The 18399-nt window shown below is 41.1% G+C and overlaps 1 protein-coding gene across 6 annotated transcripts in view; it reads right to left on the reverse strand.

The window, feature by feature from the left end:
• The window catches only part of clec16a (C-type lectin domain containing 16A), a 225896-nt gene that overhangs the window by 95204 nt on the left and 112293 nt on the right, over positions 1-18399 (reverse strand). The window lies entirely within an intron of this gene.

Here is an 18399-nt window from a genome sequence, read left to right on the forward strand (position 1 = left end):
GGTTTGGGTCCTGAGGCTCCTGTACCTTTTCCTGATAGCAGCAGCAAAAAGAGAACATGGACTGATAATTGATACTGCTTTCTTGTGACAGCGCTCCTTGTAGATGTGCTCAATGATGGAGAAGTCCTTACACACGAAGGACCGAGCCATATTCACTACTTGTAGAATTTTCCGTTCAAGGACATTAGTGTTTCCACACCAGGCTGTGATGCAGTCAGTCAATATACTCTCCACTACATATCACAGAAGTTCATGGAAGTTTTAGATGTCATGCTGAGTCTTCGCCAACTTCTAAGGAAGTTGAGGCGCTGCCATGCTCTCTTTGTAATTGCATTTACGTGCTAGGCCCAGGACAGATCCTCTAAAATGAGAGCACCAGGCAATTAAAAGTTGTTGATCCTCTGCACCTCTGATCTCCCGATAAGGACTGGCTCATGGACCTCTGGTTTCCTCCTCTTGAAGTCAATAAACAGCTCCTTGGTCTTGCTGACATTGAGCAAGAGGTTCTAGTTGTGGCATCACTCAGCCAAATTTTCAATGCCACTCCTATATGCTGATTCATCACCACCTTTGATTAGGCCAATGACAGTGGTGTTATTAGCAAACTTAAATATGGCATTGGAGCTATGCTTAGCCTCAGTCATAAGTATAAAGCAAGTAGAGCAGGGGGCTAAGTGCACAGCCTTGTAGTGCACCAGTGCTGTGCACTGTGACATGTAAAAAGACATCCCAATGCTTTGGCCAATGAAGGCAAGCATCCCATAGGAGGTTTTCACTATTTTCTGTATTGCTACTGTCAGTGAACTATGTATTTGTACCTCAAGGTCGTTCTGTTCAACAACGATCCTCAGGACCTCATCATTCACTATGGTTTAACATTCTAAAAGGCACCAGTTTTCTCTTACTTATATTCCAGTTAATAATTTGTGTTCACCATCAATATCCTATTGTAATCTTGGACAATTTTCATTGGTGTTAATGTTACCATCGCCAGCAAATACTCCTTATATTCTCATCCAAATCTTGAACATACATGACAAATAGCATCAAATATTGCGGTACACCACAGGCCGCAGGACTCCAATCTGAAAAATAATTGTCCACTATGCTCTTGACTCCTACCACTAAGCTAATTTTATATTCAATTGGCCATCTCATGTGTTCCACTTCTCAGACCAGCCTAGTATGTGGGGCTTGTCAATGACCTTGCTATGCAGACATTTACTGCTCTGTCTTTAATCAACCCCCTTGGTCAACTTTTCAAAACAACTCAAGCTCATAATAACACACACAAAATACTGGAGGAACTCAGCAGGCCAGGCAGTATCTATGGAAAAAAGCACAGTCGACATTTCCGGCCGAAACCCTTTGGCAGGTACATGACTTGCCATGCACAAAGCCATGGTGACTTTCCCTGAGCAGTCTCTTGTTTTTCCAAATGGAAATAAATTCTGTCTCTCTGAATTCCTACCAATAATTTCCCCATCAGCATTTTAAGGCTCAGTAGCCTGTAGTTCCTTGGCTTGTTCCAAGTTGTCCTTCTGAAATTAAGGCACAATATTAGTCATCCTTCAGTCATGCAGTACTTCCCATGTAGCTAATGAAGTGACAAAAATCTCTGTAGGGCACCTTTGTTGCCCATAGCATACACATAGAGAAGTGAGTGCAGTTACTATTACAAAGGAGGTGGTGCTCAAAAAGCTGAAAGACCCAAGGTCACTCAGAGCAGATGAATTGTACCCTAGGGTTCTGTAAAAGGTAGCAGTAGAGATTGTGGAGGCTTTAGTAATGATCTTTCAAAAAACAATGGACTGTGACATGGTGCCAGAGGACTGGAAAATGCTACTCTTTAAGAAAGGAGGAAGGCAGCAGAAAGGAAATTATAGACCAGTTAGCCTGACCTCAGTGGTTGTGAAAATGTTGGAGTCAATTGTTAAGGATGAGTTTATGGAATACTTGGTGACACAGGACAAATTAGGACAAAGTCAGCATAATTTCCTTAGGGGAAAATCCTGCCTGACAAACCTATTGGAATTCTTTGAGGAGATTACAAGTAGGATAGATAAAAGGGATGCAATGGATGTTGTATATTTGGAGTCTAAGGCCTTTGACAAGGAGCCACACATGAGGCTGCTTACCAAGTTAAGAGCCCATGGCATTACAGGAAAGTTACGGGCACGGTTAGATCATTGGCTGATTGGTAGGAGGCAGCAAGTGGGAATAAAAGGATTCTTTTCTGGTTGGCTGCCAGTGACTTGTGATGTTCCACAAGGGTTGGTGTTGGTACCGCTTCTTTTCATCCTCTGTATCAATGATTTAGATGATGAAATAGATGGCTCTGTTGCCAAGCTTGCAGATGATATGAAGATTGGTAGAGGAGCAGGTAGTGCTGCGGAAACAGGAAAACTGCAGAAAGCCAGATTAGGAGAATGGGCAAGAAAGTGGCAAATTAAATAAAGTATTGGAAAATGCATGGTCATGCACTTTGGTAGAAGAAATAAATGTGCAGACTATTTTTTTTAACGGGGGGAAAAATCCAAAAATCTGAGATGCAAAGTAGCCCTTGTGCAGAACATCCTGAAGGTTAACTTGCAGGTTGAGTTGGTGGTGAGGAAGCAAATGCAATGTTAGCATTCATTTCAAGAGGTCTAGAATACAGGAGCAGGGATGTGATGCTGAGACTTTATAAGGCACTGGCGAGACCCCACCTTGAGGACTGTGAACAGTTTTGGGCTCCTCTTCTAAGAAACGATGTGCTAGCTATTGGAGAGGCTTCAGAGGAGGTTCACAAGGATGATTCCAGGAATGAAAGGGTTATCATATGAGGAACGCTAGATGGCTCTGGGTCTGTACTCGCTGGAATTTAGAAGGATGGGCGGGGGAAACTCACTGAAACCTTCCAAATATTAAAAGGCCCAGACAGAGTAGATGTGGAAAGGATGTTTCCCATGGTGGGGGAGTCTAGGACGAGAGGACATGGACTCAGAATAGAAGGGCATCCATTTAAAAGAGAGATGCAGAGCAAATTCTTTAGCCAGAGAGTGGTGAATTTGTGGAATTTATTACTACAGGCACCTGTGGAGGCCAGGTCGCTGGGTGTATTTAAGGCAGAGGTTAAAAGGTTCTTGACTGGACACAGCATGAAATATTATGGGGAGAAGGCCGGGGAGTGGGGCTGAGGAGTGGAAAAATAGATCAGCCATGATTGAATAGAGGAGCAGACTTGATGAGCCAAATGGCCTATTCTGCTCCTATGTCTTATGGTCTATGGTCTAAAATACTACTTTGAATTTCCAGACTGAGAATGAATGACCAAGAAATGGTCATTTACTACAATTCAGAATTGTGGGGTGGGAGGGGGGAATTCAGGGGGAATACCAATTTGCAGTTAAATTGTGAATAATAAGTGCATGCAATGTTTAATTTCTAGGCAAACATTAAGAACAGGGCATGGGGTTTTCAAACCATAAATAGTAAAAGGGAAAACCATAATAAACTATCATCATTAACTCTTGTGAATTATTTTCAATGAAAGACTGTTGAAAAATTGACTTCTCATTAAATGTTGGCAAGATGACTTTGTCAAATTAATATCATATTTGCATTTTAACTGAAATTTCAATTTCCCCCTTCAAAGGAAAGCTGTGTCACATAGCAAACAAAAGAGTCAGAAATGCACATACACATTTGTGTGCAAGCCAAACCACAGTCAACGTTAAATAAAATATTTCACAGTAATTCACATTTCATTTACTGACAGTACACCTGCTGGACAAAAACCAAAAGTAAAGGCTCACAGTGTGACATGGTGTTCCACAGGATTTAGTACTCTTACTATTGTTCTATCAATACCCATGTAGATCATCAGGATTTGCAAACTGATGTGCAATGGTCTACCCACTCAGTGACATGTTAAAAGGTCATTGCAGAGTGAAGCTGAGAAGAGACCAGAAGTCTTTAAAACCATGAGAGCTTGACTGTGTTGAGGACCTTTCTTTGGACCTGTGACTCAAGCTTTTCATTTTGGTCAGTTTTGATCTTCTAGTGGGACAAAACCTTCAGCTGCATACTTCTTCCTTTGGCCCTCTTCTGTTCTGCCCCAAGTTTTACACCTTCAAAAAAGTTGTCAAAAACTGTATTTCTGACAAACCTTAATTATATTACATTTCATTTCTTCACAAAGTAATTGTTAAATGTTCAAAATTTTATTTGAACGTAGAATTCAAAAATAATGCAAACCTTGCAAAGTATTTTAATTCAGGATATGTCACTGCAGAATAAAACAAAATACACCTAGATAAGCAATCTATGAATTAATTGCTGCCTCTCAGTTTTCATACAGGCAACTCGCACTTTATGGCAGTTCAGGTTACAGAACTTTGCCTGAAAGAACGCCATAAAAACATCAGGGATACTGAAAAATTCACTCTTGCAAAATTTATGTGAAAAAGAAAATTAAAAAAACAAAAAACAAACTTCTTTTAGCACTCATTTCTTGTAGGACTTCATAGTATGGACAAAATTGTAATAAGGGCCATTTTCTAGTAACCTAACCCCTCCCCCATCCCCGATAACGACTTTACAAAGGAAAAACTTTATGCATTACATTAAGTATGAAAAGCCATCCACAATGGGCATGGATCTCGCTGGCCCAGACTATCTTGCACCATTTGAAAGATATTTTCCCTCATCTTTCAGGGTGAACAGTTCTGCATGAATAATCATCACATCTTTATCAAGCTAGTATTTTGCAAATTTTTAGTTCTAATTTCCTGCGACAAGTTCACAGATAATAGACGTTAAAATGCTGTATGATATATTAAGCAAATGGTGGAGTGGAACAAAATGACCAGCAAATTCTTGAGATTGTCCACTCAAGTCTTTTTTTGTAAAATAGACTGAACTTAACTGGCTTATTTGCATATTATTAAATAGTGAATGCAGTTAATATGCTACTATTTTCCAGCATAATTTATCCACTGGAATGAGCAATTGTACAAATGTAAAAAAAAACTGAAGCATATCAATACAGAATATTGAATTTGAAATTCAATTGTTCGTGGCATACAAATTTCATTGCATTGATGTCACAGTGCGGCTTTTCCAAATAAACCTACAGATTTAACTGGGTTTTTCTGTCAAGGACAACAGGGTGTAATGATATTCAGTGTTCATATAAAGCCTGCAGAATAAATAGTACCCATGGCAACAAAAAATACAGCAATGAGCACAGAACAACAGAATGGTGCCAAGTATAGTAATGCAAACTGAAGCCCTGGCTGCTGTGCTCCGTGCCCACTATTATGATGAACTGATATGTGAGGCTTTGGGCCTACTCCAGGCTGCTCCAGGGTTCGGATCTGAGGACTCAATCTTGGTTTGAAATGTTTTTGTTCACTTCAATTGCTTGCATGATTTGTATTTTTTTTCCTTTCCCTTGCGCATCAAGTATTGGTCTTATTTTTTTTCTTTAAATGGGGTTCTTTCGTGTTTCTTGCTTTGTGGCTACCTATGAGCAAGCAAATCGCAAGGTTATATAATTTATATATTCTTTGATAATATATGTACTTGAATCTTGAAATGAAATTTAACAAGTGACAGTAGCAGAAGAGGTAGAATTCAGAAATCAAGAATGTGGAAGCACCATCAGAAAGGGGATGTTAAAGATGTGATCGGTTCAGCGATCTCACAGCAGTAGGGAAGAGGCCATTTGTGAGTTAGCTTGGACTTCAAAGCTCACATATCTTTTCCTGGAAGACAGATGAGTTTAATTTGAATTCTTGATAAAAAGAAAAATAATTTTAGTCTTTACTTTTATTAGTTTAAGTCTGGAAGTAATTGGATGACACTTTTTAATTATTCTCAATACACAGTGGAACTTAGATGTTCTAAAAAGATTGACTCACAGCCAAAACTAAAGTGGCTGCAATACAATTTAGAATGGAAATGTTCCAATTAAAGTTCAAAATTCAAAGTAAAATACAACCCTGAGACCCATTTTCTTATAGGCATTCATAGTAAATACATAAAACACTATAGAATCAACAAAAGTCTGTATCCAACAGGATGGACAAACAACCAATGGGCAAAAAGACAACATACTGTGCAAACACAAAAAGAAATTTTAAAAAAGAAATAATAATAAATAAATAAGCAATAAATTTCGAGAACATCAGGTGCGGTTGTCAGAGGCCTCTGCTATCTCTTGTCTATCTCTCTCTCTCCCCTTTGGGGGTCGGGGGGGGGAAGCGACTGCTGGTTCTCGAGTCAGGTGAGCTTGAATAAGTGTTGCTTCAGATTGTAACATCGAAACAGCGATCTGTTGGTCTCACTCACACTGTGGAAAGGGTGACACCCCTGCCCCTTATTAGTGAGAGAGAGAGAGAGAGTGCCTGTGGGATGGCAATGTGCTGGGTTATGGACTAGTATTTTGTTGAGCTGCAGACCACGATCTCTTTGGAGGTTTTGCTATTTCTTGCTTGGTGGGTGGTGGGTGGTGGGTGGTGGGCACTGATACTTCCTGCTGGAATAAGTGGGGGCGGGGTTGATGCTTTGCTACTGCTTGTGCATGGGAGGGGGTGGGGGAGCTTTGGGATTCTAAAATGTTCGTCATTCATTCTTTGGGGTTTTCTTCTGTTTCGTGGATGTCTGCAAAGAGCAAAAATTTCATGCTTTATACCTGTATGCATCCTCTGATATTAGATGGAACCATTGAGATGAAGAGTCCTTGAAAGTAAGTCCATAGATTATGGGAACAGTTCAGTGATGGGGTGAGAGAAGTTATTCCTCCTGGTTCAAGATCCTGATGGCTGAGGGATAATAACTGTTCCTGAACTTGGTGGTAATGGCATTTACATGCTGGACCCAGAACAAATCCTCTGAAATGATAATATCAGTTGCTGACCCTCTCCTCCTCTCATCCCCGATGAGGATTCGCTCATGGACTTCCGGTTTCCTCCTCCTGAAGTCAATAATCAGCTGCTCGGTCTGGCTGACATTGAGTGAGAGATTATTATTGTGGCACCACTCTGCCAGATTTTCAATCCTATATGCCAATTCGTCACCACTTTTGGTTCGGCCAACTTCAGCGGTGTTGTAAGCAGTTAAGCAGGGTTTGAGCATAGGTGCTGCGTCTGTGCTGAAGGAGACTGTGGAGGATCGACTTGCATACCCTTTCATATAGATCAATTCAATACATAGCACATTGAGGTAGTACAAAGTAAAACAATAACGGACTCTAGAATAAAGCGTTATACTACTACTACAACAACAACATCAACTCAGGCCTAGGGGACCGGCGTTGGGCACGATGACGGACTCTCCACTTCTCCCTCATCAGTGTGTTCAGTTCACCTACATTAGCCGCGCCGCTGTCTTCTAGGAGCGTGTTGACCATAGTCTTGGGAGGGCGCCCAGGGTTCATCCTCCCGAGCTTGGGCTCCCATATGATGACTAGGCTGGCAGGTAGCTTGGGGTGGTGTAGACAGTGCCCCGCTAGTTGCAATCTTCTCACTTCGATTTTAGTGGTGAGCATCGGTAGGTTGTTATAGAGCTCGACGTTCGTCATGTGCTGTTGCCAACTCACGTCAGGAGGATAGCAACCATCTGGAGACTTTCGCATCGTCTTGGTGAGTGCCCACATCTCGCATCCGTATGTGAGAATGGACTCAATGACTGCTATGAAATCGTCTTTTTAAGCCCTCTGGTCAGGTTCGACCTCCAGATTTCCTTCATGTCGTTCATAGCCCCCCATGCCAGCACTTTCCACATCTTTATGTCCTTCTCCGAACTCATCATTCTTGACCCGAGGTACTTGTAGTCAAAGACATTCTTAATGGTATCATTCTCTACAGTCTTGAGAGTACCTTCGTCGCAGTTAAACGCCATGTATTGTCTTTTTAGCGTTTAGGTGAAGTCCAACTTTATTGCACACAATTTCCACTTTTGTAATTTGTTAAAATTACAGAGGAATTGCAATACAGGTGGATGATAAGGGGCAACGCCATACTGAAGTTTTAACAATAATAATCCAATATTAAGGATCTCAATTCTGCTGGAAGTATGTCTGGATACCCATTTGGAAGTATCATTGTGCAGTGCCTTTACGCAAGGAGGAGTTAATGGGCAGGCTCAAATTTTTGGGCATTTATATGGTGTTATAACTGATTTATAATCTCGCAAATGCACTGTTTATATTAAATTTACACTATCTCATGATTCTTCAACAATTATGAACAGTATTAAATACAAATATTTGGACAGGTAATCCATTACAAAAACTTTCAAGTTAAAACAACAGGAGGTAAAATGACAATAAGAACTGTGCCAAAATCCAAGCTATTCATGAAGGAAACCTGTCCTTCATGTCTAAGACTGACATTTTAATCCAACCTCTCGCAATGTGATTGACACCAATAAACCCTAAGGCGGTCTGGCAAGTTTTTTCAATATATTGCACCTCAACGGTTTCAATAAAGTTCAAAGTAAATTTATTATCGAAGTACGTATATACATATCACCATACGCTACCTGGAGATATATTTTCTCTTGGGCATTCACAGTAAATACAAAGAAACACAATAGAATCAAAGAAAAACTGTTCACAATAAAGATAGGCAAATAACCAATGTGCAATAGACAATGAATTGTACAAACACAAAAAAGAAAAAAGTAATAATAATAAATACATACATAACGGCTATGTTTATTTTCCATGGGCAACAAGTCGCAATCTTGCCCAATCTTAGAAGTCTTTTGGCACCAAAGCCTTAATTCCAAATTAAAAGATTACTCTAACTCAGGGGTTCCCAACCTTTTTTATGCCATTAACCCCTACCATTAACTTGAGGGGTCCATTGACCCCTGGTTGGGAACACCTGCTCTAAATTCTAAAAATTAATTAGTCTGTAATGTTCAAATACAAAGGCTCCATAGTGTCTTAGACAAAATGCAAACTAATTTCAAAGAAAGAGCAAAAACAACAGCTGCCCATACAAGTTAAACAACCAGGGAGTTCATTGGAAAAGGATGCAAGTCAGCTATAACTACAACAACCTACAGGCTGTTCCACTGCTTGGCCAAAATGCAAATTAGAAATGCTGCAGCTGCCTGAAACTATAAAAGATTCACATACTTCTGGTCAGAAATCTTAGTCAAGTTATATCTTGTTCAAGGAAGGAATGGACAGGCTGGGTTAGGTTAGGTTTGTTTTTGCTAAGTACGAGAACCTGAGGGGTGACCTGATTTTGATACAAAATTTTGACACGTAGATAGGGTAGTTAGTAAGCAAGCTTTTCGCAGGGCAGAGCTGCCTACGACTAGAGGGCACAGATTCAAGGTGAAGAGCAAGAAGTTTAGAGGTGACCTGAGGAAACTTTTTTTTCATTCAATGGGTGGTTGCAGTCTTAATTCTTACCTACATTCATAATTTTTTTTATATATATATATATAAATAAGATTTACTTCTTCTAAATCACAATTGAGTTAGTCAGGCTAGATCTCCCCCAACAAATATCTGTTGATAATCTCCAATTACGCCATGCCTTTCAATGTATAGATCAAATCTTTCCCTCAGAGATGCTTTTTCCTTACCACTGGTTTTGAACTAATGCATCTATAATAACCTACAACAAACACCAATGGTCTTGAATAGAAATTCCTGCAAAAAGTAGCAGATATGGCCCAGTCTATCATGGGTAAAGCCCTCCCCACCATTGAGCACATCTACACAGAGCGCGCTAAACTGAAAGCAGTATCCATCATCAGGGACGCTCACCACCAGGTCCAGGAACAGTCACTACCCCTCAACCATAAGTTCTTGAACCAGTGGGAACAACTTCATTCAGCTTTACTTGCCCTATCACTGAACTGTTCTTACAACCTTTGGATTCATTTTCAAAGACTCTTCATCTCATGTTCTCATTATTCATTGCTTATTTATTGTTGTTATTTTTGTTCTCTTTTGCACACTGGTTGTCTGCCCTGTTGCTGTGGTCTTTCATTGATTCTATTATGGTTATTAGGTTTATTGAGTAGGCTCGCAAGAAAATGAATCTACCTCTGATAAAATATTTTAAGTTCAATATACATTTTTTTAATCAAAGTATGTGCAAGTTATACCACCTTGATTCATCTTCTTAGATGTGGCCACAAAACATGACACCCAAAAGAACCCTATTTAAAAAAAGAGGAACATCCAATGCGCAGAGAGAGAAAGAACAAACCTTGCAAACAATAAAGCAAGCATCAGCATTCAGAACAAAATTGAGTCCATTAACCTGAAACCTGGAGCAGCCAGAGTAGGCCAATAGCTTCAGTCTCAGTTCACCACACAACAGGGCAAATCACCGCGAAGCTTGCAGACACTAAGCCCAGAGCAGCTACAGCTGTTTCATAGCCTCAGCTCCGGCGCAGGGGAGAGCAAAGTAAAACGTCTCAGAACAGAACCAGCCCTGACCCTGGCCTCCGGTCCCAACGGCCTGCCTTTTCAGACCATCTGGCCCGGTGTTTAAATTTACTTTGAACTTTATCCTTCTTTCTCTTCTTGAATAAAAGGTAGCATCATTCACCATCTTTCAGCCACCAAGCACTTCAACTATGGCCAGGTAAGATTTAAGTACAGTGGATTCCGGTTCATTGGGCCATCGGTTGATCGGGGCAGCCAGGTATTTGGGATAACTCTTAAAGAACAAAAACTAATCAAGAAAACAGCAGGGATTCCCTTAATTTACTTGGGACACTATATCACTTAATTTGGACAGGAGACTGTTGCTGAACAGTTTCTAACTAGCATCAGTTGCATGCGCTTGTGCGGTCATTTGGACACTACACAATGCTTAGATGGAATAGTTTTTAAATAATGTCATGTGTTTGTGTTCAAAAGCAATGATTTCTGTCACTGACAGTTGATGAGAAATAAGCAGTACGACAATTCAGAATTGTTTTGCTCACTGCGATTTCAAGCACTCAGGCTTGGAGATGCCAGAAATGGCTGGGAGTGAAAATGAAATGACCTCATTACTTCAACAAATTAGGAACTACAAAGACTTTGAAGGCATCGGCAATCATCTTGAATGTTACAAAGAAAATGCAGATCTGGAGGATGCAATTGTCGAAAGCAATGTAATAAGGCAGTCCAATATCTCCACTAGGTCTCTGCACTGATTTTGTTCTTTTATAGTCAATCAAAAGAACACGGCAGCATACACTGGATGAGTTCCTCTGTTGATAAACATTTGGAACTAATTCACAATTTTATAGTACTCTAGTAGCATTGGTAATGTTCCAATTTGTTCCGTTTTTCATTTAAATACATAATTTGTAACTCAGTTAAACAATCATTTTTTTCATACGTTTTTAACTATTTCCATGAAACTTGGGCTTATTGAGGTAGTGCTTAATTGAGCCAATATGTACTGGTCCCGATGTGTCCCAACTAACCAGAATCCACTATATCTGCATGTGGCCCACAGCTGTCTCCTCGTGTCTTGTAGAACAGTGGTCCCCAACCTCCGGGCCGCGGACTGATACCGGGCCACGAAGTATGCAGGGGTGCAGCGGTAGCTGGAGCGCACCCAGCATATCTTTAAGAAAAAAGCCAAAAGGAACAAGCTAATTAATTAGGTGCCGCCCAGAAGCCAGTCTTCATTAAAGGAATTGAGGTGGAAAGGGTCAAAAACTTTAAATTCTTTGACATTAAGGATCGACGTTTCTCTCTTTGAAAAGTGTCAGAGGATCTGTCCTGGGACCAACACGTAACTGTCATTACAAAGAAAGCACGGCAGCGCCTATACTTTATTAGAAGTTTGTGTAGATTCAACATGTCACCTCGATCCTGACAGCTCTGTCTTTTCAGCCTGTCTGGGCTGGCGTTTAAATTCACCAAACAATGGAACAGCTAACGGCTCCAGCGCCCTGGAAAGAGGAGTGGACGTCATGTAGAGCAAGTGAAATCGGCAATCGTCTCTGATCTGGGCCGACATTTACGTGACAGGCAGCACCTAATTAATTAGCTTGTTTATTGCGGCTTTTTTCTTAAAAATGTGCTGGATGCGCTCCGGCTACTGCTGCATCCCTGCATGCTTCACGGCCCGGAGGTTGGGGACCATTGTTGTAGAAGCATGGGATACATTTCAACAGGCTCTCAGGATTTATCCATCTTAGTGCTTGATCAAACATCTAATGCCTAATTTTTGAGCTTAATATGCTTTAGAAAGTCACTGTCCCAACTAAAATTACCAAATGCAATGTCTTTCTCCTTAGCTATAAATAACTGTGGATAAGCATTGCATAAACTGCTATTTGTCAGATTTTTTGCTCAGCACCTACCCGCTTTGTAGAGCCTGGATATGAAATGTAAAGCTGCAAAAATCAGAGTTTAAAGTCATAGAAAAGTACAGCACAGAAACAAGCACTTCGGACCATGTGGGCCATGCCGAGCCATTTAAACTGCCTAGTCCCATTGACCTGCACCCAGATCATAGCTATCCACATCACTACTATTCATGTACCTATCCAAACTTCTCTTAAACATTGATATCAAGCTCATATGCACCACCTGCATTGGCAACTCAGTCCACTCTCGTGACCTGATGAGTGAAGCAGTTTTCCCTCATGTTCCCCTTAAATATTTCACCTTTCATCTTTAAGTCATGACCTCCAGTTGTAGTCCCTCAATGGGAATACCTACTTGCATTTACCTTATCTGTACCCCTCATAATTTTGAACACCTCTCTCAAATCTCTCCTCAATCTGCTATGTTCCAAGGAATAAAGTCCTAATCTATTCAATCTTTCCTTACAACTCAGGTCCTGCAGTCCCAACAGCATACTTGTAAATTTTCTCTGTACTCTTTCAACCTTAGTTACATCTTCCCTGTAACCAAAACTGCACACAATACTCCAAATCAGGCCTCACCAACATCTTATACAACTTCAAGATAACATCTCCTGTACTCAGTACTTTGATTTATGAAGGTCAATGTGCCAAAAGTTTTCCTTACGAGCCTATCTACCTGTGCCGCTACTTTCAATAAATTATGAACGATTTTTCCAGATCCTTTGTTCTGCCGCACTCCTCAGTGCTTTAGGTATGGCTTGATAAGCTTGCAGCATAATCTGGGAAAAAAAGGACTGAAAAAGTTGGCTGATGGAATTTAGTGCAGATGAGTGTGAGGTATTGCACTTTGGCAGGACAAACTAGCATAAGAGTTAAACAGTGAATGGTAGAGCATAGAAGAGGGATCTGAGAATACAGATCCAAACTTCCTTGAAAGTGGTGTCACAGACAGATAATGTCGTAAAGAAAGCTTTAAGCACATTTCCCTTCATAAATCAGAACACTGGAGTACAGGAGTTAGGACTTTATGTTGAAGTTGTATAAGATGCTGCTGAGGCCTCATATGGAGTATTGCGTGCAGTTCTGGTTGCCTACCTACAGAAAAGATATAAATAAGCTTGAAAGACAGAAGTTACAAGGACATTGCTGACACTTCAAACCTGAGTTAGAGGGAAAGGTTGAATAGGTTAGGACTTTATTCTCTGGAGTGTAAGAGAATAATGGGAGATCTTATAGAGGCATAAAAAATTATGACAGATACAGATAGGGTATATACGTGCTGGCTTTTCCCACTGAAGCTGTGTGAGACTGGAACTAGAGGCCATAGGCTTAGGGTGAACGGTGAAATACTTAAAGGGAAACTGAAGGGGAAACCTTTTCACTCAGAGCATGGTGCGAGTGTGGAATGAGCTGCCTGTGAAAGTGGTCAATTAAACTCTAACATTTAAGGAAGGTTTGGAGAGGTACACAGATGAGCAGGATATGAAGGGCTACGGTCCGGATGGATGCAGGTAGATGGGACTAGGCAGAAAAACAGATCGGCATGAACTGGATGGACTGATCAGCCTGTTTTCCTGCTGTACTGCTCCATGACTCCATATCTAGACAACCCCAATAGCCGGACCGTGAGAACCATGTCTGGACCGCGCCAACCCATTGGCACTTACGTGAACGCACCTGTCATAACATGTAAATAAAGCGCGCGCTTCTGTAATTTATTTTAACCTCATCCCACACCATACACTTGACCTACACTCCCGTAGAGCGCGCGATTAGCTGCGCGCTCTCTACGGTCCTTGACTAGACAGCGGCACTTGTAGGACTCTATGTCAGGACTCTTGTAGCTCAGGAGTTGTTACTAGAAAAGTTCAAATAAATGCAATAACATGCAAAAATCTAATTTTTCAGATTCTACAACAAAGATAAACTGAATAACAATGACTCACTATGTATTTTAGCCCACGAATTTACAGTTAAGGAACTAAATCATTGTTTTCACATAAACCAAGATTATATTAAGTAGTAAAGTTTCAATATATCAATTTATTGACTAGTCAAAGCTTTCTGGTGGTTGAAAACCTCTTCAGTTTTGTAAAATTAGCAGAAATTCCTTAATTTCAAAACTGTTCCACAAGCCGCAGAAAAATGAAGAAATTCAAACAACATGGGGCCTTTCTCAATCTTGGAATGTCCCAAAGCAACTTGCAAGAATAAAACACTTTTGAAGAGTGGCTAACATTTAAAATTTAGGAAATTTCACAAGTATACAGATGTATTTGAAAGGATAAATAGTCCACGGAAACTGCTGCTGAGCATCTTTAAACAGTAATGAAACATATGATGTTAATATTTATTTATTTTGAGATACAGCGCAGAACTGGCCCTTCCAGCCCAACGAGCCACATCACCAGCAACCCAACTATTTAACCCTAGCCTAACCACAGGACAATTTACAATAACCAATTAAACTACTTACTGGTACACCTTTCGACAATGGGAGGAAACCAGATCACTTGGAGGAAACCCACGTGCTCACGGGAAGGACGTACAAACTTCTTACGGATGGCGATGGAATTAAACTGAGCTGTAATAATGTTGTGCTAACCACTATGCTACTGTGGTGCCCCAATTAAAATAGTAGATAGGGTCTTAATCTGGGACTTGACCCAAAAGATAAAACTGACTGACCATAACTACCACAAGACATAGGAGCAGAATTTGGCAATTCGGCCAATCGAGTCTGCTCCACCATTCAATCAGGGCTGATTTACCAACCCTCTCAACCCCATTTTCCTGCCTTCTCTTCGTAACCTTTGACGTCATTACTAATCAAGAACTTATAAACCTCCACTTTAAATATACTCAATGATTTGGCCTCCACAATTGCTGGGTTGCACAGCAACACAGTCAGTAGTGCAGACATCTCACAGCTTCAGCAACCAAGGCTCAATCCGTTACCACTGGTGTGGTTTGTGTGGAATTCTCCTTTAACTGCATGGGTTTCCTTCAGGTACTCCAATTTCCTCAACACATTCAAAGACATCCAGTTGGTAGGTCTTTGGTTCCCACTGTAAATGACCCCTAATGTAAGGAGATGGTAGGAGAACTCAGGTGGAGAGCAAGAACATGGAAGAGAGTAAGACCACAAGATCATAAGATATAGGAGTAGAATTAGGAGGCCAGTTATTCCATTGAGCCTACTCCACTATTTCATCATGGCTGATCCAATGTTCCTCTCAGCACCAATCTCCTGCCTTCTCCGCATGTCCCTTCATACCCTGACCAATCAAGAATCTATCAACCCCTGCCTTAAATATACATAACGATGGCCTCAACAAAGAATTCCACAGATTCACTACTCTCTGACTTGAGAAACTCCTGTTCATCTCTGCTCTAAAAGACGCTTTTCTCTATTCTAAGGCTGTGTCCTCTGGTTTTAGACTCTCCCACCATAGGAAACATCCTCTCCACATCCACTCTATCAAGGGCTTTCACCAACTGATGGGTTTCAATGAAGGCACCCTTAATTCTTATGAATTCTAGTGAATATAAGCCTAGAACCATCAGACGCTCTTCATATGAGAAGCCATTCAATCCAGGAATCATTTCTGTGACCCTTCCTTTGAACTCTCTCTAGTTTCAGCACATCCTTCCTACGATAAGAGGCCCAAACCTGCTCACAATACTCCATGTCAGATCTCACCAGTGCTTTATAAAGTTTCAATATTACATCCTTGTTTTTTGTATACTATTTCTCTTGAAAGGAATACTAACACTGTATTTGCCTTCCTCACCACAGACATCCTGAAAATTAACCTTTAGGGAACCCTGCAAGGGGACTCCCAATTTCCTTTGCTCCTCAGTTTTCTGTACTTTTGCTCCATTTAGAAAATAGTCAACCCTTTCACTTCTTCTACCAAAGTACATGACCAAAATCTTCCCGACCCTGTATTCCATCTGCCAATGGGTTACAGGAAAATAAATGGGGGAGTGGAGTTGCTCCAAGTGTTGGTATAGACTAACGAGCAGAATGGCTGTCCATGTTTAAACAAGTATGAGAAACAATATGAGTGACAATCTATATTACACTGAAGTATCAGCATAAATTAATTCTTTAAGTCTCTGGAAGACTCCTGAACATACAACATGATTGAAAGTAAAGCAGCTCACATTATATTAAATCTGCCTCCTTAATTCCTTTCTGCATATACAAACTTTTGGCAGCATAAACAAAATTCATTCAAGGCAATTTGACACGAAGCTGGGCGGCAGCGTTAGCTGTGAGGAGGATGCTAAGAGGATGCAGGGTGACTTGGATAGGTTAGGTGAGTGGGCAAATTCATGGCAGATGCAATTTAGTGTGGATAAATGTGAAGTTATCCACTTTGGTGGCAAAAGCAGGAAAACAGATTATTATCTGAATGGTGGCCGATTAGGAAAAGGGGAGGTGCAACGAGACCTGGGTGTCATTATACACCAGTCATTGAAAGTGGGCATGCAGGTACAGCAGGCGGTGAAAAAGGCAAATGGTATGCTGGCATTTATAGCAAGAGGATTCAAGTACAGGAGCAGGGAGGTACTACTTCAGTTGTACAAGGCCTTGGTGAGACCACACCTGGAGTATTGTGTGCAGTTCTGGTCCCCTAATCTGAGGAAAGACATCCTTGCCATAGAGGGAGTACAAAGAAGGTTCACCAGATTGATTCCTGGGATGGCAGGACTTTCATATGATGAAAGACTGGATGAAGTAGGCTTATACTCGTTGGAATTTAGAAGATTGAGGAGGGGATCTGATTGAAACGTATAAAATCCTAAAGGGATTGGACAGGCTAGATGCAGGAAGATTGTTCCCGATGTTGGGGAAGTCCAGAACGAGGGGTCACAGTCTGAGGATAAAGGGGAAGTCGTTTAGGACCGAGATTAGGAAAAACTTCTTCACACAGAGAGTGGTGAATCTGTGGAATTCTCTGCCACAGGAAACAGTTGAAGCCAGTTCATTGGCTATATTTAAGAGGGAGTTAGATATGGCCCTTGTGGCTAAAGGGATCAGGGGGTATGGAGGGAAGGCTGGTACAGGGTTCTGAGTTGGATGATCAGCCATGATCATACTGAATGGCGGTGCAGGCTCGAAGGGCCGAATGGCCTACTCCTGCACCTATTTTCTATGTTTCTATGTTAAAAGGCAATCTTTACACCTTCTGCTGAACACTGAGATGACAAAGTCAGTAAGAAGGATACCAAAAGGCCAAAGAATTGTTAGGAATTTATTCTTTTAAGGTGAGTAGGGTTTTATTTGAAAGAAGCATAACCAGTATTCTAGAATACAGATGTAGTTTCTATCCACAGGTGCCTAGAAAGCTAGATAATTGGCAATTGCCAGTCGCCTCTGATCTGGGCCGACATTTACATGCCGGGCAGCACCTAATTAATTAGCTTGTTTATTCCGGCTTTTTTTCTTAAAGATGTGCTGGGTGCGTCCCGGTTACCGCTGTAATCTTTGTGGATCGGTATCTGTCCGCGGCCCGGGGGTTGGGGTGGTGCGACACTGGGATGTCATCTCATTGTCTGTTTCCATTAGGGCAGGCAGGCCATCTTCTCCTATGCCTGCCTGCTTCGATGTCGAAGGTTGAGGTTCGTCGTCCGCCGAGGCTGATGTGGAAGGCTTGCTTGACTGCTTAGCCTCACGCATTTTTAGATCATACAGTTCTTTGTAAGCTCTCAAACTATCCTGCAAATATGCCCTAAACTGACGTACCCTTTCAAAATTAGTCGTACTTTATCATTGCAGTGAAAATCTCACGCAGTTGCTTCACGGTCAGTTCCTGGAAGACTTCACTTTTGGTCCGTTCGCTACTGCATTCAGTTTTGATTGTTATCCTTTCCTTTTCCAATTGCATCAGCTCTTCACCTATCAGTTCTTGGTCATGAGATGCCAAAACCTCTTCAACGTCATCTTCGTCAACTTCCACAAGCCAAACTCACTTTGTCCTTACTTCGTTCACCATGATCGAAATGTTTAATTATGTCTAGTTTTACACTAAGTGTAACACCCTTACGAGCTCT

This window comes from Mobula birostris, chromosome 9 (genome assembly GCF_030028105.1).
Source record: "Mobula birostris isolate sMobBir1 chromosome 9, sMobBir1.hap1, whole genome shotgun sequence".
Classification (NCBI taxonomy): domain Eukaryota; kingdom Metazoa; phylum Chordata; class Chondrichthyes; order Myliobatiformes; family Myliobatidae; genus Mobula; species Mobula birostris.